The sequence below is a fragment of the Thunnus maccoyii genome, chromosome 24, assembly GCF_910596095.1.
Source record: "Thunnus maccoyii chromosome 24, fThuMac1.1, whole genome shotgun sequence".
In the NCBI taxonomy this organism is placed as follows: Eukaryota; Metazoa; Chordata; class Actinopteri; order Scombriformes; family Scombridae; genus Thunnus; species Thunnus maccoyii.
Genome location: NC_056556.1, coordinates 20,337,646 through 20,362,535, shown reverse-complemented (window position 1 = coordinate 20,362,535; position 24,890 = coordinate 20,337,646). Strand labels below are relative to the sequence as shown.

The following is a 24,890-nucleotide window of genomic DNA, read 5'->3' as shown; positions in this document are numbered from 1 at the left end:
TAACTGATATAGAATTACTACTGACACAGAATCAAACTCTTGAATGGGCTTCATACCAGATCCACATAAACTTGTATTGTATCATTGGGTATCAGACCTAGAAACACCAGTCTGGCCACAGGGACAGCTGAGTTAGTCTATCTGCAGCTGATTCTCAGTGCACTCCCATGCTCTGGCACTGGAGAACCAAATGTGAGCCAGCTGTGTTTATGGCTGCCTTTAGACTAGGTTTCTGAGCAATGTAGACTTGGGACAATTTCTGGGTCACAAACTCAATAATAAACAATAGAACTGATTGTGTAGCTGGAAGCTATTCTACCAGCAGCAGCAATTTAAACAAATAGTATTGTGTAAAGCCACCTGACACTTGTGCTAGCTAACAGGCACAATGTGCCATAGATACTATATTCACACTTCACAGTGTGTTTTCAGTTCATAAGAGTTAGCTGTAACATTCCGGTCACCTAAAAAAATCTTGTTCAGCATTTGGTTGTGATAAAAGATCCTCTAAGGAATCAATGTTTTAGGCCTGTTTTTCGCTAGCGGAAATTAGCATTAGCATTAGCGTTATCACTGTTTACCATAGATTGTAAATGTACCATGCTAACCAAGCTAGCAGCTAGCGCTATGGTCAGCTCCAGCCTCTCATCCAAATATGATCACTTCTGGCTCCAAAAATCAAACATGGTGACAGTCAAATCCAAGATGGCGATGGTCTAATCGCTAAACTCGAGGCCTCAAAACGGCAGTTCACAAACCAATGGGTGACATCACGATGACTACGTCCATATTTTTTACAGTCTACGATGTAGATACATATGATGTTGTCTACTAATATTAAAGAGGGTGGTAGTTTTTGCTGATACTTAATAAGATTTTGGTTTGGGAACAAAAATACATTTATTATATTCAGGACTTGACAACATTACCTCATCATTGATAATTTCTTGATTTAATGTTGCCTGCTACCTCGTGTGCTCAGTGTGTTATCTTGCCTTCAGTGTATTTTTATATATAATATTTTTCCTCTTCAGTGTAAAGTGCCTGTGATTACCTTGAAAAGTGCTCTATGAATAAAATGTATTATTATTTTTGTAAGGTTGGAGTCAATGAAGTCAACGACAAGTTTTTTAAAATCAAAAAATGATTGTGTGAATTACTATTATTATTATTATTTCGATTAGATGCTGCCCTTATAGGCACATAATGTTACACACAATTACTTTCAAAATTAGTCTAAAAATAGCATAAATTTGAAGAGTGAGGCTGAAATGTTGAGTTTATGTGCTTTTGTATGTCTAGCATAGGTATGGGTACTATATTATCATTGTGTGTGTGTGTGTGTGTGTGTGTGTGTGTGTGTGTGTGTGTGTGTGTGTGTGTGAGTGTGTGTGTGCGTGATACAGAGAGAGAGCAAGTAAGAGAGAAACCCCATCTTGATCTACTTACCTTATCCAATTAAGATAGTGATATCCTAATCCATCAGGCATGGTAGCCTACATTTTACAAGGTTGTGGACAAAATAATAGGAATACAATATTATAATATAGTGTAACCCAATACAATATCCTTCTGAAGCTTATAATAATCATCGATCATCCATAACTTGCAAATGCACACACATACACACACCAGATCATTTCTCTCTCTGGTTCAGCAGCACATTCCTCACTGAGGTGAGAATAAAGGAGTGCAGCATGCTGAGGGCCAGCAGAGAGGTTTAACGCCAAGAAAAATGCACTAATATCTGAGAGCCTCTACTCACACATACACACAACCACCTTGTTCTCCATGGGAGTTCACATTCAAACAAAGGCCTCCTTTGTCAGGTACACTGTTGGCGGCACAGACTGAGGTAGATGGAAATATTATGGAAAGGTTCAAGTGTCCCTCTGTGTTGCTGTAGCTAATAGCACTTGAGGTATAGGAGGGTTGAAACATTAGATCAATCAGTCATCAAATATCTAGAAAGCAGCTCTTTCAAAATGACATGGTCAAATTACACCAACAAAATCTTGACTTAAATAGAGTATGGGTATTTTCTGTCATTGTCTTGCATGTACTGAAGGAATGAAGTTAGGGCATTAATGAATAGCGTAGTGGTGCTATGCTGTCGCCAGTAGCATGCAGGGTTAATCTCTACATTCTCACTCTGTAAGCTGATTAGCCGTTTGGTTCTTAGAGCTCTGGGCACAGCGGTGCTGGAAATAACACATCCTCACACTCAATTCTGCATGTACATTATGTTTAACAGCTAGGAACCAATCTCAGCAATGACCAAGGTTTGAATGATAAAGGCCTACTGGGTTTTTAATGTATACAGCTGATCTGACAGCTGACATCTGTTCCAGTGACTGCAGTGATCACTGCTGATTTGTTGACCTGTGCTGTCCAGTCTACTTATCCTCGTCCTCAGCCTCACCCGCTTCCTGGCCCCCCTTTTCATGGACTAGACTGATGTAAACATCATGGACCTACTGTCTTTGGACTTATTTTACTGCACTTATTAATCTAATCTTGTTATTTCTAAATTGCACGTACTATAATTCTACTCTTGGACATTGCATTTCTGTTTTGTTTTTTTTTGCTTCCTTCCCATCTACAGCTCCTATAGTGGACCACAATAATTCCTTAACAAGGTTATTATTGTAACCATGATGATGAAGGTCGCCTAACTTTAAAGTCCCCCTCCTTGAAAAAATGTGGTTTGCTCATAGTTACTTTACTTGGCGGTTTGAGCTTCACTGTGCAGAATGATGTATGTGCAGTTTTCACATTCATCTGCTTAAGGGGGAATGTTTCTCTGTGCTGCTCACAATTTAGGGCTTATACCAGTGAGCATGATTTATGACATCACAACTATTTTAGATCCAATTATGGTTGAGTGTACAACATACGGTGTGGAAACCTAAAGCCTCCAGTGCACATACACTGAGAAAGGACTGTTCAGAGAAGTAGGAGACATCTTATGTCCAGCAGTTTGCCACTTTTGAAATGAAAAAATATTTGTAGATTCATGGATTCTGGATTTATCAATGAGGGAAAAAAAAACAATAGATGTAATTTTAAGAATTTTTAATGAAGTAAATTAACTTTTTTTGTTAAAAAAAAAACATGATATATACATTATCATTCAAAGTATTTTTAGATGTCTTAAAACATGTCTGGAGGGGATCTTTAACAAAGTAGTTATTTTAACTTAAACCACAATTTTTCCCCAAACCTAACCGTCATTTAGGTTTAGACACAGTCATTTTGTGTCTAAACCTAATCAAACCTTAAACATAGCGTTGTAACATCATTTTCAGCACTGTAACAGTTTTAGAGGGCACCGACAAATGATGTTGTCTTGCTGATTGAGGCATCAGATCAAAAAATGCTTGAAAGTGTACCAACAACATACTGTATTTTGTCATTAAATTTGGTGGACTTGTTGACAGGGCTGGAATGGGAAAATCATTTGGGAAATATAGCGCGAAATATAGCCCTCGTCAGGGCACTTTTTAAGCTGGGTGTCTGAGGATCTCCCACTAGGAAAATTTTAAACTTGACTTGCTTGTGATCCCACTGGGTGCGCTGTGGCACATTTCAGAAACATCCCAGCTCCGGGCTAAAGATACGTGCCCTGTCTATTTTTGATGGATGCCGTGTCAAGTTGTACACATGGATATATTGTAAGAGCTGGATACCTGACTAAAAATGGCGCCAATTCAGTCCTAAAGGAATTGCTTGCCTGGCGCATATGCCAAAAAAAGTTTCTAGCTTCCGGGTTTGCTTCCGTGTTGTGTGGCCCACTGAATATGCGCATTAGTGTTTCCCCTGCTGGCCCCGCTCGCGAGTTCCCGCTCGGCCCATAGACTTTACATTGTGATGACGTCACAGATTTTTAAATTGCTTTTCTGGGCCTGAGGAAAGTTTTACAAATATAAAACTTCCATGAATCAAAAGTTCATAATAGAAAGAGTTATAATTGACGTTGTTTGCAGTTCGACGTGTCCTGTCAACAGTTTTACAGACGTCTGTTTTACAATGGTGGTCTATGGGGAAAATCCTTTTTGGCCACTGGGAAAAATTGGTTGCAAGGCTGAGTGGCGGTGCCCTATCCAGCTCTTATTATACATCCATGGTTGCACAGAGCAGATCAAGCTGGGCAGGAAGTCAGACACAGAAACAGCATAGAGCATCCGGTCAACTTTCAAAATGAACACCCCGTGCAGATGCCTGATCATATATCAACAATAAACACAATTAAACAGACAAATAAAGAAACCATTTAACTACGTCACCTACTTAACCATAGTAGAAGCACAAAAATCAAGGAAAATTACCAAATCAACAAAATCTGAGCAAGTTAACAAAATCAGGCAGTTTAGTTGCCCTGCTACTGCAGTAATTACGGTAGTCTAAAGACGCCTTTTCAGGCTGCCGTGATTACTGTAGTAGGAATGCAACTGAATTTAAAGGCGAATGGCTTCCCTGCAATCAAGACACTCCGCCTCTTAAACGCTCCTTGTGGCATAGGACGCCGTGCAGAGGACGGAGGAAATCTACGTTCCGGTTAGTACAATGTACTGTTATGAATCTCAAATAAAACTAAAAGTACATATCATTAAGTAGGGAGACGACACTACTACTACTGTGGCACCAATGCTACTCTCTTCACCTTCAAAAAGAAGCCGTGCCATATTTTTAATGAACGTTACCATAATACAGTTAACCACTACACTAAACTCCACCTATTCAAAGAACAGACCAAGAGTACAATACCCTATTCAGTTAACTGATTTACACTCATCAGAAGTTTGAGTACACCTATTTAAAACTATTTTTTCTATAAAATTACCTTAAACTGTATACATTTGATTTTTCTTGTACCTGCAGGTTGCTCTGAAGTAGTGGGCTTCTGTACTACTGTGGCACCAATGCTACTCTCTCCACCTTCAAAAAGAAAAAAGCATAGCTTAGCACAGCACATCATATCTTTTAATGTACCAATATAATACAGTTAACAACTCTCTCCACCTATTCAAAGAATAGAGCAAGAGCACAATACCCTACTCAGTTTACTGATATACACTACTCATCAACAGTTAAAATAGTCCTTTAGCCAACATAAACATTAAATAACAATAATAGGAAGTTTCAACAAATTACAGTAACCTGAATAGTGTGATAGAAGACTTTGTGTTGTCTCAATAATTTTCAATTATGAGTTCAAAGTATGAGCTCACTGACTGAAAATTTCACCAAAACATGAATTTTCAAATACTACTGATCACATTAACTAGACAAGATACGCCAATTATGCCATCAATGATTTTGAGGAAATTAGAAAGGGAACTACCACTTTTATTATTGATTGTGAAGTTTCCTGACAGCTTTAATAGGGGGTAATGATCATCAGTAACATTAGCTATGTTAGCTAGGTAGCAAACGTTAGCTAGCTAGCATGTTTATTTACTGACTAAACTGGCCGCTGTGGTCCCCTGCGTGCATCCATTTGGTCAATTTTGCCACATTTAGCGGCATCTCCTGCAAGCACCTTTCTTTTTTTTCTCTTTCCCTCTCTGCTCCACCCTCTTTTTTTCCACCATTCATCTTGCTAAGTCATTTAACCGCACTAACTGCCAACTACTCTCTCACCCTCTCTCTCTGTCTTTCGACTCGCTACTTCTACTGTGTCTGGCTGCCACAGCAGTCCGGGCAGTGTTATGTTCAGGGTCAAAAATAAAAATCTGCAGCCTGTGGCGAGCCTGCCGAGCCATTTAGCAGACCAGGCCACCGGGAAAAGTCCCAGTGCTCCCAGTTGCCAGTCTGGGCCTGCTTGTTGACATTCACACTTAATGCTACTTTGAGAGGAAGGGGCAATTATTTTGTGGTATGGTTAAGATTTGGCAGCATTTGCATACTGAGTTCATGTTTCAGGCTTTATTGTATTCATGTGTCAAACACCCCACCAGTTACCACACAAACCACGTGAACCACACAAAGAGGGAAAGAGTTGAACTATTAATAGGTGTCAGTGTCTAGTAATACAGCACCTTTATCTACACTTACACTTGGGAGATTTTGGCTTGTGACAAATTGCTCTGGATTGAATTTACAACCAGTGACAGCTTCTTAATAACAAATCAGCCTGCAAAAAAACATATTGGATGAACTCAACACAAATAAAAGAGAGAACAAGACAGATTTCACAGCTGCTGTGGGTGTGAAAAAGACCTTCCATCCCTGCTGTAACACACTCACACTGGATACATTGTGTGCATGTGTTTGCAATGAAGCAGAGATTCCATTGCCACCCACTGAGATATGAAGGAACTGTAACACTGTTCTGTGCCTCAAAAATTCACACAAAAACTGACCTCAAGTAAGATTACAATGTTTATTAGATAATGGTCATTATAAAAGGACCATCAGAAAGAGAGACAGATCATAACCTGCTTTCATCAAAACATTGTGTGTGTTTGTCAACAAAGGGGGCGCTAAATCAAGAAAAAAAACCCTGTTCTGATGTAAATGTACAGTACATGTTATCCTCATTATTGTTATACTGGCAGCTACAGCACTAAAAATAACAGCATGTATGTCTTTTATGTCTTTATTGTCTATAACTGCACTGTAAAAAACTTACTGTGATTTTTACAGTAATTAATTAGCAGCAATTGACAAGTAACTTAGGCGACTGTAAAATTAATTAGTTACTGTAAAATAAATTACAGTAAGTTAGTTGTCAATTGCTGCCAGTTAATTACTGTAAATATAAACACAGTAAACTTACTATAATTTATTTTACAGTAAGTTACTGGTCAATTGCTGCCGGTTAATTACTGTAAATATAAACTCACTGTAAAATATGTTACAGTAAGTTTACAGTGTTTTTATTTACAGTAGGACTACTGTAACTGTACTGTTCTCATTATGCGGCAATACAATTCAACAGCAACCCAAACTCCGTCCAATAAATGCATGAGAGTCAGGGATCATCTTAGTTGTGTCTTTAATAAGATGCCGTTGTAGATGAGAAAACACAACGAAATACAAAACAATTCAATAGTGTTAGAGCTGGTGACATGACAGGGTAGCTATGGCTTACTGCAGCATACTACATACATTTTAAATAAACCAAAATGTATGAATTTCTAATATGAATATATATTAAATTATAATAATGCACTTGCACTTTACATACAATGTAGTTCTCACAACAGTCTACATTCTTTTTTAGCTTATATCAGCGCCACAACAGGCAAACACATTAACTCTCAGCAATTACAGAATATATCTTACAAAGTTCACAAAAGCATCCTCCTCACAAATATCACCAAATGTGATTAGTATTTGAGATTAAATAACACAGAAACTTACAGATGATGCTTTCACAAGCTTAAACAAAGGGATGGCAGCAGATAATATATGTGTCTGCTCCTCAGTCTTCTTGAGTAGAAAGGGCTGATTTCAGATCACATGAGAACTATTTCCTGTACAGACAAACCCACCACTAGAAGGTGCTAAAACACTGCTAAAAGAACTAAAAAGCCTGGGGCAGAACACTCCCCGCCTGGCATCTATAAGATGTGTAAGAGAATTTCTTAAGAATTGAAGTTCTCTGAAGAATTAAAAACACAGAGTGATGAATCTTTCTTTACTCGTACATGCCAGCATGGAGAAGGGCACACAGCCGTTCTCCCGAACAACCAAACAGTCTCAACTTAAGTACAGTATATCCTAGTGGGAATTTGACAGAGAGAGGGTAATAAAGTAATAAAGTACTAATGTTGTAAAATAATAAAGCATATAGCCTAACCAATGAACACTGCTAAACTCTTGATGACCTCCTGACAAATTTGACACAGTCAATTCTACTACCAGGTGTCTCTAACAAGATTCATTGTACAGATGTCCTTCAGCTGTCTACAAAAGTTAAGGCACATACTTTGACACAATAAATCCCTTACAGATGTCATAACTAGTTAACTATCTTGATCTTTTCATGACAACAGAAGGATGACTTCCATGACTGGTCTGAGGAATGTCTTGCATGATCCTTCCTGGGAAACCTTGATTTGTATCTTGTCTACCTTCTCATCTGCACTTTTAAAGACCTCAGAGACAAGTGCCACCCGCCACTCATTGCGTGCTACTTGAGCGTCTCTCATCAGAACAAGGTCTCCCTTCTGAATGTCCGACTGTGTTGTCTTCCATTTGCGGTGAGTCTGCAAAGTGGGGAGATATTCACGTCTCCAGCGATACCAGGACTGGTCAACAAGACTCTGCACCTACCTCCATTTCTGTCTGAAGTGGTTGCCTTCTGAGAACACTCCCATTGGACGAGGTAATCCAACCTCTTGAGTAAGTAGCATGGCTGGAGTAAGTATCAAAGGTGAGTCTGGGTTGGTAGACACAGGAGTCAGTGGCCTTGCATTGATTATCGCAGAGATTTCTGCCATGAATGTGCAGAGAACTTCATGGGAGAGAGGTTGACACTTGTCCTGCATCAACATGGAGTCCAGTATCCTTCGAACATCCCTATCATGTGCTCCCAGGCCCCGCAGGCATGGGGTGGATTGAATTCCCATGTGCAAGAGTGATCCCTGAGGTATTTCTGTACCACAGGTTCCTTCGCCATCTTGTGGAATCTCAGTTCTTTGCTTGCTCTTATAAAGTTCATCCTCCAGTCAGAGCGCAGCTGCCTTGCAGCTCCTCGAATAGCAAAGAACCTTCGAAGAGCATTAATGCAGCTTGAAGTGTCCATCATCTCAATTACTTCAATATGAACTGCTCGGGTGCTAATAAAAGCACAGCCCAGAGTTCTGCATGCCATGACTGTAAAAGGACCAAACACATCCAGGCCGACTACATTCTTAGCTTGAACTAGCTCCCTTTGAAGATGTGGTTGTTCACACTGGTGCCAACCAGTGCATTTGTGTGAAAGATTGACAGAAGAGGACTTGAAAGAGCAGGCTACATGGATAAGTGAAGCGATTCCATTCAGCAAGCTGTCTCATGTGGAAAAATGCTCAAAGCATTCTGAACCAAGTTGTCTGTCTTTCATGCTGGTGGAAGATGTGGTGACCTGGGGCTGATGGTGAATTTCAGAGTCTATTTCTGGAGGCTTGAGTTGTAGGGTATTGTATTCTGGAGGAGGCTTGAGTTGTAGGGTGACATGTGGATGGTTTGTAGAGGAAATCTGGCCCTGTAAGCCAAGTTGTATTCTGAAGTTGAAGGGCAGGAACGGATCTCGAAGCATGGTCAGCTGGATTGAGCTCAGAAGGCACATAATGCCAGTGCTCGGACCTCGTTGACTGTCTGATTCTCTGGACACTATTGTGTACATATACATAAAAGCGTCTGCTCTCATTGTATATGTAGCCCAGTACAACTCTACTGTCACAATAAAAAACGCACCTCATCTGGCTTGATATCGATTTCATGTAAAATGAAATCTCTACAGCTAACACAGCTGCACACAGTTCAAGTCTGGGAATGGTGGGTTCGTGTTGAGGTGTCAGCTTTGCTTTTCCAAGAATGAAGCTGACGTCACACTTTTCATCCTCATAGATGGCTCTGAGATACGCTACTGTGGCAATAGCTTTGGTGGAGACATCACAGAGGAGGCACAGTTCAGTGTGTTTTGCCTTTGTAGTGTAGTCTGTAGTGATCTCCCAGCGCAAGCCAAGGCTACGCTGAATAAGCATGATTTCATCTCCAAGATTGAGGTCTTTGATGCCTTTAGCACAATCCTGAGGAGGGAAAGCTGACAGCACTGCTGCATTGTTGGATGCAATCTTGTGCAACCTTAGATTCGGCTCTGACAGTGGAGCCTGCATTCTCTGCAGCAGATCGATTGCCTCTTCTTCTGTAGGGAGTGACTTAAGACCATCGTCCATGTAAAAGTCGCGTTCAACGAACTTGCGAGTGTCAGGTCCATATTCATGTTCGCACTGCAGGGGAGGGACTATTTCCAAATACGTGGACCTTCATCCTGTATTCTATGATGTCCATGACCAAGTCATTGTCACAGAACCATAGAAACCTCAGATAGTCCCTGTGGTCCTCCCTCACTGTGAAACAATGAAACATTTGCTGGATATCTGCTGTTACTGCGGCTGGCTCCTTTCTGAACCGGATCAGGACACCCAGCAGGCTGTTGTTCAAGTCCGGACCTGTTAGGAGGACACTGTTGAGAGAGAGACCCTGATACTGTGCGCTGGAGTCGAAAACAACTCTAATTTGGTCAGGCTTTCTTGGATGGTAAACTCCAAAAGTTGGCAAATACCAGCATTCTTGACCTTCAGTTAAAGGAAGTGCTGGCTCAGCATGGTCATTCTCGAATATCCTCTGAATGAAGTCGGTGAGCTGTTGTTTCATTCCTGGCTTCTTTTGCAAGGTGCGTCGCAAGAAGAGGCGATTGAGCTCTCTGTTGTTGGGGAGAGGTGGTCTTGGGTGTCTAAAAGGAAGTGGGGCCACCCAGCTGCTGGCTTTGTCTTGGAAGAGCTCCTTTTCCATGGTGCCCAAGAAGACCTCTTCCTCTATAGAGAGAGCAAGTTTGTTGTCGTCTTCTGTCCGCTCAAACACTGAGAGTCCGAGGTAATCTTCGTCTTTTCTGCCTGTTGAGTCACCTTTGAAGGAATGAGGAAACCCTTGCTGTTTGCCATCTCTTTGAGATGGATGCGGTTTTCACAGGGTGTGAAGATTGAGGGCCTGCCATCTTCTAACACACTGGTTTTGAAGCATTGCACTCTTGGCATGTGAGAGCTGCCCAAACACACATCACCTACTAAAACCCACCCCAGGTCCAGCTTGAAGGCAAAGGGGGTGTTGTGAGGTCCATTCACTCGCTTCCTCACCTTGTGGACTCTCAAGATATCGCGACCTTGCAGCAGGAGGATTTGAGCTTTCTCATCCAGTTCTGGGATCTCTGGGGCGATTGACTTCAGGTGTGAATGGTAATGGGCTGCCTCGGGTGTAGATATCTCAGATCTGTTATCTGGTATTTTGTTACATTCTATCAGTGTTGGGAGTGACAGACAAACTCCCCCATGTACAGGCTCTATCTGGTAACCTTCAGCTCTACCCCCAACTGTATCTGTGATGCCAGCACAGGTTTCAAGTGAGTAAGGAGACGCAGTGCTGTTAATGCAAAAGTGCTCAAAGAACTCTGACTTTGCTAGAGATCGGTTGCTTTGATCGTCGACATCACATACATCTTCACTGCATTCTCCCGCTTACCCTTTGGACAGACTCAGACCAAACAAATCTTTGGACAGGACTTGGCTGTAAGACCTTTGCCACAGACCTCTGTACATGCACTGTTCACAGATGGTAATGAAGATGAGGCTTCTTCCTCCCCACGTGACCTGTAGAGGGGCTGGATGCTTGAGAGGCTGAAGGGAGAAGGCCTGCATGGAGGACAGTGCTGTGGTTTTCACTGTTGCACTCTGTACACTTAACCGCAGCATTGCAATTGCATGCCAGGTGAGAGGAAGATGCACAGCACCTGAAGCCGATACCATTGTCCTTAAAATAAGCTTTCCGCTCCTCCAGTGTCTTCATTCTGAATCCTCAACACTGCCTCAAGGGGTGAGGCTTATTGTGAATAGGACAATATTTACCATTTTCTTTGGGATATGGGTCTATGTTGGAGGGTGTTTTTGGAGAGACATCTGTTTTATTGACAGTAATGGGCATTCTCTGACTGCTGTATTTGGGTGTAAATCTGTCACCTTTTGTTGGGTTAGTACTGAGTATGGAGAAATTAAGGTCGTTCCTTGCTTTTGCCTCAAGGCAAATGAAACTGGTGAAATACCGGAATGGAGGGAAGTGTTCATGATTTTCCTCTTTGTACTTCATGCCATGAGAAATCCACCTCTCTTGTGGATAATTGAGCAGCTTCTCCACTATTAGATCGATCCCTCTTGCGTTATCCAAATAAGCCAGCCCCGGTAAGTATCCATCATCTTTGGCCGCTTGCAGCTCCATTAGAAGGTCTCCAAGTTCTCTAAGCTTGGCGTAGTCTCTGTTAGAGATTTTAGGAAAAGCATCCAGCTTCTTAAAGAGTGCATTTTTAATCATCTAAGGTGCGCCATAACACTCTGCTAACCTACTCCAAGCCATTTCTTTTTTTGGAAATTCTTTATTTTGGAGCAGCAGAATGTATTATACAGATAAAAGCAGTTACATTTTTCTCTGCCATCCAGGTTTTTCTTTTTTACACTGAGAAAAGGTAAAATAAAACAAGTAATAGAAAATATAAAAATAAGCAGACTTAAAGAACTTTATACAATTTGGGAGAGGTGAAGTGTGTACATAAGAGTCTATGCAGGAGAGAGGTGATGTAGGTGTTCTCAGTCAGTGGTAGGGAGGGAGTGAGCGGTCTCTTAGTTGGTGGTGGAGGGAGAGGGTATGAATCCCAATGTCTGGCAGGGAAAACGTGTATGGTGGTAGAGAGAGAGGGTGTGTGAGCATTGGAAAGCATATCGGTGGGGGGAGGGGGGAACATGAGAGAAATTAAAGAAAAAAGTGACAATAAAATAAAATGAAACAACAGCACAGTGTCATTCCTTCAGGGTCATTCCGAAAATAAAACAACATTAAAGTGTCACTTATTCACTCCTCCACAAAATCTGGCCGTAAAGGTTTTACATATTTGACCCACTTGGCCCAAAATTTAATGAATACATTTTTCTGAAGGTGAAGAGAGAAAGTGATCCTTTCCATAACATAAATGTCATCTACTATATCTATCCACTCCTGTATTGTGGGAGGTTCAGGAAGCAACCAGCACCTTGTGAGTGCTTTTTTACCAGTGGATATCAAAATACCAAATAAATATTCATCAGGTCGTCTTACCTGGAAATCAGCATTTCCTAAGAATAAGGTAGAAAATTGCAAGGACAGATCAGTGTTAAATATGCTTTTCAGTGCTTTGTGAAGCTCTACCCAGAAAGGTCTTATCGCAGCGCATTCCCAAAAAATGTGCCAGTGGTTAGCCTCCTGAAGTCCACACTGTCTCCAACATCTGGTATTCCCCCTCTTCAATATATGCTTTCTGTTTTGGTGTAATAAAAAATCGGATAAGACACTTCCACCCGAACTCCCGCCATATGTAGGAATTGGTGCACTTCCACTGGAATTTACATACATCAAGCCAATATTCATTTGATATTGAAAAAGTACCTTCTTTTTCCCATTTTTCTTTAATATATTCTGTAGAGTGGAGTATTTTTCGTCATAAGGCCTTTATAAAGTCTGGAAATAACACCCTTATTTGAATCTGATTGATAGGCACCAATAAATATCCTCAATATTGGGTCATTAAAGTCTGTTTTATTCTTAATGTTATGATCAAAATGATTACGTATTTGGAGATATCTATGAAAATCAAAAACAATATTCTTTCCTCAAAGTTTCAAAGTCATTTAAGTGTCCCTTTTCTGTGAGGGAGTAGAATGTTGTTATTCCTTTTAAGATCCAGGACTTAAAGCTCCGATCCATTTTATTAAGCTTAAAATCAGGATCATAGGCACACCATTGGAGTATTTGTAGTTTATGGTCCAGTTTATATTCTTCTCTTATCATATTCCAGATTTTTAATTGGGCTTTGATCCATGGGTTTTGTACCTTGTCTGTAAATTTTCCCAAATTTTTATGAGCCAATATTGCATGAATTGGGGGATCCTTCATAATAGAGAGTTAGATATCTTTCCACCTGGCATTAAATGTTGGGTTGCAGATGTTAATTAAAGGTTTAATCTGGGCTGCATAAAAATAATCCTTAAAATGGGGTAATGCCATTCCTCCTTCCTCCCTTGACAGCTGTAAAGTTTTGAATTTAACCCTGCCAGATAAATCTGGAAATAATCTTATTCAGTTCAGAGAGTTGTTTTAAGGAAATTTCTACAGGGAGTGCCTGAAATAGGTAAAGATATCGTGGAAGAATGTTGATCTTTACAGAATCAATTCTATGGCTGAGACCAGGGAAAGAGATGGCATTCCATCTGTGTATGTCATTTTTAATTTTTGTCAAGAGGGGGCCATAATTTATCTCTGCCAGTGTTGGGATGTTTTTTGGTAAGTATATTCCTAGGTATTTCAGTGAGTTCTGATCCCAATTAAGATGGTACTTCTCTCTGAGGTGTTTTGAGGGTGTATAATTAAAAGTCAAAATTTGCGTTTTTTGTACATTTAATTTGTATCCTGCGTATCTACCAAAGGTTTCTATCAGATTCATTAGTTCAAAAAAAGAGTTAGGGGGTTTACTTAAATAGATCAATATGTCATCGGTGTACAATGCCAGTTTGTGATCTTCGTCATTAATGCAGATGCCTCTGACTTTCGGTTTGCCTTATCCACTGTGCGAGAGGCTCTATAAAGAGCACAAAGAGTAGTGGTGAAATTGGACACTCCTATCTCGATCCACGCTCTAATATAATAGTATCTGAAAGGTACCCGTTTTTATCTGGGCTGATGGTTTATTATATAGCGTGCAGATGCCTTTAACAAATTTTGTGTGCATGCCAAATTTTTCAAGTACTATGTATAAGAATGGCCAACTCACTGAATCAAAGGCCTTCTTGGCATCCAGACTAACCAAGAGGGCTTCAAGTTTGTTCTGCTGGATATGGTTTAATATGTGCAGCGATCGTCTAATATTATCGTGAGTCTGTCTTTGTGAAATAAACCTGGTCTGGTCATTATGTATAAGCTGGGGAAGGATCTTGTCCTATCACCTGGCAAGGATGGCTGTGTATAATTTGTAATCAACATTCAAGACCAAAATTGGTCTATATGATCCACATTCTAATTTGTCTTTTCCCTCCTTTGGGATAACAGAGATCACTGCCTTGTTCCATGATGGGGGCATTTTAGCATTCGTTAGATATGAATTGCAAGCTTGAAGAAGGCTTGACATTAACTCGAGTCGAAAAGCCTTATACCATTCTGATGGAAAGCTGTCCGGGCTGGGTGACTTGTTAGCTTTGAGCCTGGAGATGGCGCTGTTTAGCTCTGTCTCAGTTACTGCAGCTATTAATGTTTGATTTTGTTCCTCTGACAGAACAGGTAAGTTAAGCGACTCAAGGAACTTTCCATTTTGTTGCTCATCCTTAAATGGGGTTGTGCGTACAGTAACTTATAGTATTTTGTAAACGTTTCCTGTATTTTGTCTTGTTTATATTGTATAGTTTTAGAATCTGGGTCCCTTATTTTATATATTGTGTTATCCGCTTGTTGTTTTTGTAGCCTCCTTGCCAAAGGTTTAGTTGATTTTGAGCCTGACTCATAGTATTTCTGTTTTGTAAATATCATCTTTTTTTCAATTTCCTGTGAGTACAACATAGTTATTTCGTTTCTAATTTTCTGAGCTGAGTCAACTTCCCCTTTATCATTTTCGTCTAGAAACCTTTTTATTTCCTCTCTCATTTGCGACCCAAGCCATTTCTAAAGCTGCGCTGGGGTCAGACACATGGACAGACTGAATTCTCCTCACATGCTCAGATGACTCCTTGCCCAACCATTTTGTGAGTAATTCCAGTTCCTCACCAGCTGTAAGATCTAGGCCATGAATGGCGTTGATGAAAGTGGACTTCCATGCCCTGAAAGTCTCTGGTTGGTCATTGAACTGTGAGACCAATATTGACGAGTTCACGACGTGCTAAAAATCTAGCAAAGTCCAACATGTCTCGAACTTCAGGCTGGTGATGGTGTAGAGGGTGGAGTGAGTTAAGTGGATGAGGGTCAGGTGAGTCCAGCTTAGTTAGCTTTGGATATGATGAAATACCTTTCTGGAATGTGCGATCTGTAGGTATGAGCCTTTCACTATTGGCTGAATCAAGATGGTTTTGGAGAAGCGGCTCTCTTCGGCATGACAGTTCTGTGTTTGTTTTAGCCCTCTCAGTAAAGTGATCTTGTGCCCTAACATAGTCTCTCGTACACTCCAGTCTGCTCTGTGATACGGTGCCATGGCTTGACTTGCTCAGGAACTCTTCTTCAAACTCTACTGCTGCTGCTGCCTCTAGTATTTCAGCTTAAGGCAGAGCCGCAGCTGCTTCCTTTTCATGATATAGCATATCTAAGTCTGCCTCTAATTTGGCTTGGTCAAACTGATGGGTCATCTAATTTTGTCAAGTTTGATAGCAACTTCCTTCTGTGCAAATACTGCATGTGCTTCAGTGTGAGTGCGTGCTTTGGCGGCTGCTGCAGCAGCTGATGACCCAGATCGATGTGATAGCCGTGATGAACCAGAATGTCTTGAACCCGCCTCTGACATACAGTCTGCCACACCTGGAGTTACTCCTGTCGTGGCATTGGCCATGCTTTCCTCTGCAGAGGATGCATATAGAATCTATGTAGAATCTATATGTGATCTACTACCATGAAACTTGCTTTGCTTGTAGGATTGACATATTTTCACTGTATTGTTCTCATTATGTGGCAACACTATTCAACAGCAAGCCAAACACCGTCCAATAAATGCATGAGAGTCAGGGATCATCTTAGTTGTGTCTTTAATAAGATGCTGTTGTAGATGCTTTCATGAATCAAGAGTAAAACTGTAGAAAACACAACGAAATCCAAAACAATTCAATAGTGTTAGAGCTGGTGACATGACAAGGTAGTTATGGCTTACTGCTGCATACTACATACATTCTACCACATCCCCTTTAGCCATAAAAGTAGGGTGCAACTTTCTGTCCTCTAAAGTCATTCAAGGTCAACAAAATTTTTAAATGTTTATATTACAAACATTAGCATGTGTTACAAAGACAACATTAAAAATCCAGCACATAAAAACTTGTTTAAATCTGTTGCCACAGTTAAACAAATTACTGAATTTGACAATATACTAGAGACTGTACTTTCCTTGAAACAAAACACTCTTCAGTAATCTAAACATGGATATTCAACTATGGGAGACCTCAATTCACCAGGTAGGCAGGTGTTCTTAGAGTCTTTAAAATTGTGTTTGCGGATACATACTTGCATAAAGAGTCCAGAAGCCCGCTTCAGTCTACTTTTGCAAGTGGACTGGGCCACAGGTCAGGAGCTGGGTGATTTCACTTTGATCCTCCACTGCTGCTTTGTGTTCTTCAGCAAATTGAATTAAACTACTGTAGATGACAAAAAACAAAAATGTTTTACCATTACTGTCTGTGGAATAGCCAAGCTATGATCGAAACATACATTTTTAAGACAAATATAGAAGTAAGATTTTGTAAAATAGGTTACACCTAACAAGATTTTATTTACCTACGCTAAGAAACTTTTAAAGACATATTAATAGCAGTCCTAGCAATAATAGGGAAAATGCAAGTGAAAAGAATGTAAAGTAGGATGTGATGTGAAATTATTTTGAACAGACTCTAGCGATGTTGTTGTTTCCTCCTGATATTCAACGGTGAACATGTTGTAAAATGTGAAGGACAGCCAAGGTGGTGGTGAAGTCAGGTCTCCATCGACAGCATCCATTTGGTTGTACACAGGATCTCAGGTTGAGGTTCTCCTGATGAGTAATGATCAAACACTGAATTGACAACAATTCTATTACCTTAAAGTATTGTTTTCTCTGTGAAAACTACGAAACCTACACAACAGAGACAGTATTGTTTGTGTGAGTTACTGCATAAGAACAGGTCTAGGCAGATGACTGCTGAGGTGCTTGTGGTTAAGCCAAAATAAATATAAAATATAAATATAAATGTCTAAAAACGGGCACATATTATAACCCCAACTGCCAAAAGAGCTGACTAAATTGGCTTTGTCTGTGGATTTTAAATCTTACCTTGCACAGTGAGACCTGTGATAATAGGGAGAGACTGGACTCTGGCATCCGCAGGAGTGGTCGTCACCTGTGAGGAGTAGAAATAAGATGAAAAAAGGCATCAGGATCAAGAGCCATGTACGACCTTGGAAAACATTATTTTAACTGAGAGTGATTACTTTTTAATTAACCATCCTTTCCTGGGGCTCTCACATGCCCCTTGAGCGCAGAGCATACAAAGCTAAAATCTGTAACATCAACAAGCCTGTTGACATGTTCGATTTGTAACATGAAGCTGTTTCAGTTTAACATAGTCAATGCATAGTCAGGTAAACTATGGATTTCTGTTAGCTAACAGACAATTAGCTAACAATATAATGCTCCTATAACACACTCATGAGCAGCCAGAAATCAATGTTAATAATTTAATTACAACACTAGCTTGGTGTAATGTCTGTTGTTAGTCAGCTCCAAGTGTTTTAATGTTGACGACTCTTATTGAGCTGGTGATGTTGGTGACTTCTGCTGCTACTGCTGCTGCTCCTGCTCCGGACTGTGGCTAACGCCTTGATTCCACCAGTCATGTAATGGCTGCATCGTGTTCTGGTGTCCTGACAAATAGAGCTACTGCTCAGAATGACCTACCAACACGATGTGCGCATATGCAGAGTGTTTTAGAGGTGAAAAAAATATTCCAGAGGACACGCACATAATTTTAAACTACCTGGGATTTTCATGGTGGAGAGAGCGGTTTTCTACAGGTAAATTAAATGAAATTAGACTAGATTAAAATGTTATCTCTAAAATTAGCGAGAAAAAAAAAATTCTTATGTTTCAGGTGTTTCAAATAGCTTATGACAAGTAAACTAGTTGTTAGCTGCTGGAGGTGGAGCTAGTTTGAAGCACTTTATATACAGTTAGCTATGTTTATTTTGCTATGAAGACATCACTCTGATACAATTCATTAAGTTACATTTTTTATCTAGTTTTGCTAGTATCTAACACTCTATGGATATGCGAAAGTGGCGCGGTTCAGATACAGTTAAAATGCTCGACAAAGACATTGCTAGAATAGCATTTCAGCCAAAAATGCTAGCTAGCTAAGGGGCGAATTCACAAAGAATGGACTGCAGCTACTGATAGCACCATAAATTGTACATCATTTGAAACCACTATTTGCCCCATCTCAAGGTCCTATTCACAAAAGATATTGCAGTAATGATATGACAAGCAAACATGCCCACAAAGTGTTGCAGCTGAGAGCAATTTGCCCTTGTTTTGCATCTGATTGAGTTAGCAGTTTCCATTGTTTTGGGTTTTCTCCAGCATACAGATTGGTCCATAATGAAAACTGCAGAGAGCATAAAATTGCTTTAACAGAGGTGTGCACACATAGAGCTCTCCACAATCACAAACCAACGTCCATGTATTTTGCTTCTTTTATTTCTCTAGTAATCTGCATCTATAACATAATCCACTGAGATGTCAGGTGTCAAAATACAGGGCCGGGGCTTTGTGGCAATTTTGTGGGGGGTGCTATTCAGCCAGTTTGCATCACATGTTCAGGCCGGGACTCTTATCAAACATTAAAAGTTTGGTGCAGACTGGAGCATGCACAATAAAGTTATAGCAACTTCCTCTGTCATGGTGAAGCATCAAATCTCAACGGTGTGAGGATGAGAATTTTCTGCAGGGTGAGACATGTCTGTCTTACTCACACCTGTGTCATCAAAATTCTGCAAGTTTTTGGCCCTTTCACTTGAATTTCAATTAGTAAATTGAAAACTCTTGATGAGTTTGGTTGTAAAAGAAATTAATTTCCTAATTTTTATCAAGTCTGTTTTTAGAAAAGTACAGACTTTTAACCCACATGACCTGGTGAAAGTTTGATTGAAATGTGTACTGTCAGGTGTAGAGAGACAATAAATAACTGCAGCTGGACACAGAAAAATACTCATATATTTGAATGGAGAGTATGAGCAAACCCACACTTTTTTGATCATTTACTGCTTCCACATAGTTTTGGATACAAACTTCATTTGAACTTTAAATGAGTCACGAGATGTTGACCTACAAATCTTGAATTTACATGTGTTTTCTATCTTTTACTGTTTTGGAGATATTAGAGTTTGAGTTTTAAAGTATTTTCTTGCTCCTCCTGGAATTTGATAATGAGTGTGCATTGCATCATGTGTCACAACGAATGACATCACCAGAAGCAGTTGGAGAGCAGGATTTCAGAGTACTCTTCTTGTGAAATATCTTCATAAATCCCATGACTTTGGCCAAAACACTAAAAATCATATTGTAGTAGGAAATTTCATTGCGAATCCATTGATACAGGTTTGAAAGTGGTCAGACTTATATTTAGACATCAGAAGTCTCTGTTTGACACAAAGTCCATGCCCAGAGATTGCCTCCCCATTGGTTTACATTGTAAGGTGCAATGTGGCACAGCAACTTTCAGGGCTTATAAAATCTAAACCGTTCAAGTTATTACAAAGCTTTTGACAACTTTTGTTCAGTACAGTGTCATAAGTCATGGATCAGAGTTTGAAGCCGATATTATTAACGCCCTCGGAGGAGATAGCGTTTGTTCGGGGTCCAAAATTGGTGCAAAGTTGTACTTTCATGTGTGTATTGTGGACTTCCTGTTGGATTTAGGTCAGGGGTGTCAGTGTATGATTTGTGGGTCTTGATGAGACGAATAATTGAGTTTTGGTTCAATCTCACTACGACATTCCTACGGGCCGTGGCGGCCATATTAGTGACATAGGTGGCGCTATAGAGCATATTTTGGTACTTTGGGGGTTAATTTTTTACATTTTACCAAATTTTTCACCAGACCTGATGTGCATGCCAAATTTGGTGAGTTTTTGAGCATGTTTAGGGGGTCAAATTTAGGTCTGAAGTGGCGAGATAATTAAAGCTGCAAGCAGCGTTGAACGGGCCCTCACACCTCTGTGCAAGTCAGGCCGCCGCACAATCGAAGGGCTTCTGTCACAGGCATGTAGATGTCTTCAGACCTGGTCTGTTTTCAGACAGTGCAAGAAGGAGATAAACATCACTTCCTTTGTCCACTGTTTTGCCCGCTGCTGGGGCTGCTTTGCTGAAATTTCGTAGGGGGCGCTCTTCAGCCAGTTCGCATCACTAATGGTATAATGTCATGTAGACGTGTTCAGGCCGGGACTCTTATCAAACATGTAAAGTTTGGTGCAGACTGGAGCATGCACAATAAAGTTATAGCAACTTCCTCTGTCATGGCGAAGCATCAAATCTCAACGGTGTGAGGATGAGAATTTTCTGCAGGGTGAGACAGGTCTGTCTTACTTACACCTGTGGCATCAAAATCATGCAAGTTTTGGGCCCATTCACTTGAATTTCAATTAGTAAACTGAAAACTCTTGATGAGTTTGTGTGTAAAGCAAATTATTTTCCTAATTTTCATCAAGTCTATTTTTAGAAAAGTACAGACTTTTAACCCACATGACCTGGTCAAAGTTTGATTGAAATATGTACTGTCAGGTGTGTAGAGACAGTAAATAACTGCAGCTGGACAGAGAAAAATACTCATATATTTGAATGGAGAGTGTGAGCGAACTGCTAGGTGCTTGGGCCCTAATAAAGGAAAAACTGCAGTACAGAGCTAAAAATTTTAGTTTTGGTTTTATTTTTCTGCAGATCTTTATCACTAAACTGTCACTCTCACTCAATGAGCTCCATTCAACCCCCACACCCATCACGCCCCCTCCTATTCTCTCTCTCTCCCTCTCAGTTGGAGAGGAGAATGTCACTCTCCTTGTGAAATCTCCTCATAAATCCCATGACTTTGGCCAAATCTTACATTAAAAGTCACGTTTTTGGAAATTTCATGGGGAATCCACTGCTACAGGTTTGAAAGTGGTCAGACTCATAGTTTAGACATCAGAAGTGCCAAAATGTGCTCTCTAGCACCACCTATGTAACTAAAATGGCCCGTAGGACTGTTGTAGAGAGATCGAACCAAAACTCAATTATTCGTCTCATCAAGACCCACAAATCATACACTGACACCCCTAACCTAAGTCCAACAGGAAGTCCGCAATTAGCCTTTCAAAATAAGACTTTGCCCTAATTTTGGCCCCTGAACAAACGGTATCTCCTTCTAGGGCGTTACTGGTATCAGCTTCAAACTTTAATAGGTGACTTATGACACTATGCTGAAAAAAAGTTGTTAAAAACTTTGTGATAACTTCAATGGTTTAGATTTTATAAGCCCTCAGAGTTGCAGTGCCACATCACACCTTACAATGTAAAACAATGGGGAGGCAATCTATGGGCATGAACTTTGTGTCAAACAGAGACTTCTGATGTCTAAATATAAGTCTGACCACTTTCAAACCTGTATCAATGGATTCGCAATGAAATTTCCTACTAAAAAATATGATTTTTAATATAAGATTTGGCCAAAGTAATTTAAGTAATTCATGAGGATATTTCATAAGAAGCGTACTGTAAAATTCTCCTCTCCAACTGCTCTTGGTGATGTCACTCCCTCAGTGTGGTGAAACATTCTGCAATACACAATCATTATAAAATCACAGGAGGAGCAAGAAAAGACTTTAAAACTCACACTCTAATATCTCAAAAACAATAAAAGATAGAAAAAACATGTAAATTCAAGATCTGTAGGTCAAAGTCTCATGACTCATTTAAAGTTCAAATGAAGTCTGTATCTAAAACTATGTGGAAGCAGTCAATGTTCAAAAAGTTGTGGGTTCACTCACACTCTCCATTCAAGTGTATGAGTATTTTTCTGTGTTCAGCTGCAGTTACTTATTGTCTCTACACACCTGACAGTATACATTTCAATCAAACTTTGACCAGGTCATGTGGGTTAAAAGTCTGTACTTTTCTAAAAATAGACTTGATGAAAATTAGGAAATTAATTTGTTTTACACACAAACTCATCAAGAGTTTTCAATTTACTAATTGAAATTCAAGTGAATGTGGCCAAAACACACTAAGAAATATCCCTCATTTTTAAAAAGCAAAATGATCTGATCCCGACAGGCCAGAGTGTGAGGTCCGGACCAACACTGCTTGCAGCTTTAATTATAAATGCATTTAAGTCCACTGTTACATGTAATGTACATGAAATTGACAGTATGATGGTAATTTCTGTTCCTGTAAATGGTTGATTATATAAAATATTTTAAACTAGTACTCTCAGTCTTCTATCTTCTATTGAGAAATGTCTGACCACTATTATTCTCCTCAGGTGCAGTGCCACATTCGTCTCTGATGGGCACGTCATTATTATCTGAAGTGTGAGTGCTTGTGAGATAGCAAATAATAATAAAAATAAGTGATAAATGTGTGTGTCTGTTTGTGTGTACATATGTTGGGTAGTCATTATGAGCTACTCTACTTTTGAACATATTCATAGTAGTCCATTCCGATATTTCCTACCTGACAGAATGAGCTACTCTACTTTTAACCACATTTATAGAGGTAGTTGTCAATTCTGATGAATATTCCCTACCTGCCAGAATTAACTACTCTACTTATAATTACATTTGTAGGAGTTGTATATGTGCTTCTCACACATGTCTGACCTGAGTAGCTACTAAACAATGTTTTTTGCCGGGGTAGGTCATTATGTGTGAGAGGCTTAGTTCACCGAACTAGTCTGACAGGATGAGCTACTGGTAGTCTGTTGTAACAAATATACTCTGATCAGTTGACTTCTGGCCTGGTTCCACTGGTTATGACATAATGTTGATGTAGTCATGTGATATACGATCGGGAGTCTGCAGGGGGTGTTTTATTTTGAAAATTGACTGGATGCTCTATGCCTTTTCTTTGACTGACTTCTTGCCCGGCTCGATCTGCTCTGTGCAGCTTGACGCAGCTTCCATGTCAAACTGTGTGACTAGGCGCAAATGTTTATCAGAGCAGAGCGGAGAGCCGCTTCTGGGACATTTCTGAAACGGAATGCGACACAGCCGTGTCCGGTGGACCAAGCCATAATGGCCAGGACACACAGCCTGTGCTAACAGTGCGCGTGTGTCGTGGAACCTCTTGCTTTTCATTTCAGTGCCCATGTTAACAGAGTAGAGCAGCAACACAGGTTGGAACTTTTAGAACTTTGGTCTCACCTATTTTTTCCATGTGACATGCGCGGTTCTCAGCAAAAATACACAGTGAAAAGGATCTGTTGATAGTCATATTGATGTCATACCAGCAACATTATACCTTTCACTATAGTTTGAATGTCTATATCTGTAGAATATGTCACAGACATGAAAAAAATGTAGTGTCACCACTGCAGGTCAGCCTGCACAGTGGACAGGGAGAGGGACAGGGAGCCTCTCTGGTGGGTAACTCCAGCGCAGAGAGTTGGTGACGCATGGCGCTTCTTCTCTTGACTCTGGCTCGCTTTCTGTGATATTAGTTCAAACTAGGACTCCTGCCAGTTTGACCTGTTTCGAGATGGAGATTTGGTGTTGTTATTTTTCATATTTGTTGTCACTTTCGCTCCTGACAGTTAGAATGGAGGTTAGTTTATCAGAGTGTGTTTGGCCTGTTTGAGGAACTTGGTGTCATCTAGAGGGATTTTCTTCACTTGGAGCAGTAACAGTGGGGGTTTAAGTGGAGGAATAATCAATATAATCAATAATGAAAAACCTGTCCTGTGTGAGGAGTGTATGTGGCTGGCTGACACAGAAGTAGCCCCAACCAGACCCCACCATGCCTGTCAGAAAGAAAGCCGCTTTCATCTCACATAATTATTTATTTTTCACAATTGAGCACATGCTTCTTAACCTTTTTTTGTCTAAACTAAATATAAATTAAATTTATAAAGAAATGATATGAAACACTCTATTATTGATGGCCATTATCAAAGTCAAACTCTGTAGAAAGATAGGGCTGGCGGTAGCAGTGCCCCAGCAGCAACGCTGTCTGTGTGGACACTACAGGTGAGCAAGACACAGCAGTTCAGTGATGCACATGCACTGCTTAGGTAGAGGTAGGCAGTGTGTCCCAGGCGTTAGCAAGCTGTAAGATGTCAGAAAGTACACTTTATCTATTTATTACACCATCTGACAACTTTACACCAAGCATGAACAGACAAGAACACAAGCAC

At 40.2% G+C, this 24,890-nt stretch overlaps 1 protein-coding gene and 1 long non-coding RNA gene across 5 annotated transcripts in view; one reads left to right on the top strand and one right to left on the bottom strand.

The window, feature by feature from the left end:
- LOC121892134 overlaps positions 1 to 24,890 on the bottom strand; it is a 55,869-nt gene that overhangs the window by 4,096 nt on the left and 26,883 nt on the right. For 2 of the 4 annotated variants that reach the window (XR_006094302.1, XR_006094303.1), the window contains exons 3-5: positions 17,783 to 17,849; positions 17,363 to 17,503; positions 16,508 to 17,111 (exon numbers count right to left, since the gene is read on the bottom strand). This is a non-coding gene — a long non-coding RNA (uncharacterized LOC121892134). Of the gene's footprint in view, positions 1 to 4,875; positions 4,939 to 16,507; positions 17,112 to 17,362; positions 17,504 to 17,782; positions 17,850 to 24,890 lie in introns of those variants that run through there. The other 2 variants (XR_006094304.1, XR_006094305.1) reach the window with 2 other exon arrangements.
- LOC121892132 (chloride intracellular channel protein 5) overlaps positions 4,476 to 24,890 on the top strand; it is a 29,950-nt gene continuing 9,535 nt past the window's right edge. Inside the window, exon 1 of the mRNA XM_042404978.1 lies at positions 4,476 to 4,557. The gene's annotated coding sequence lies outside the window, so the exon portion shown is untranslated. The remainder of the gene's footprint in view (positions 4,558 to 24,890) is intronic.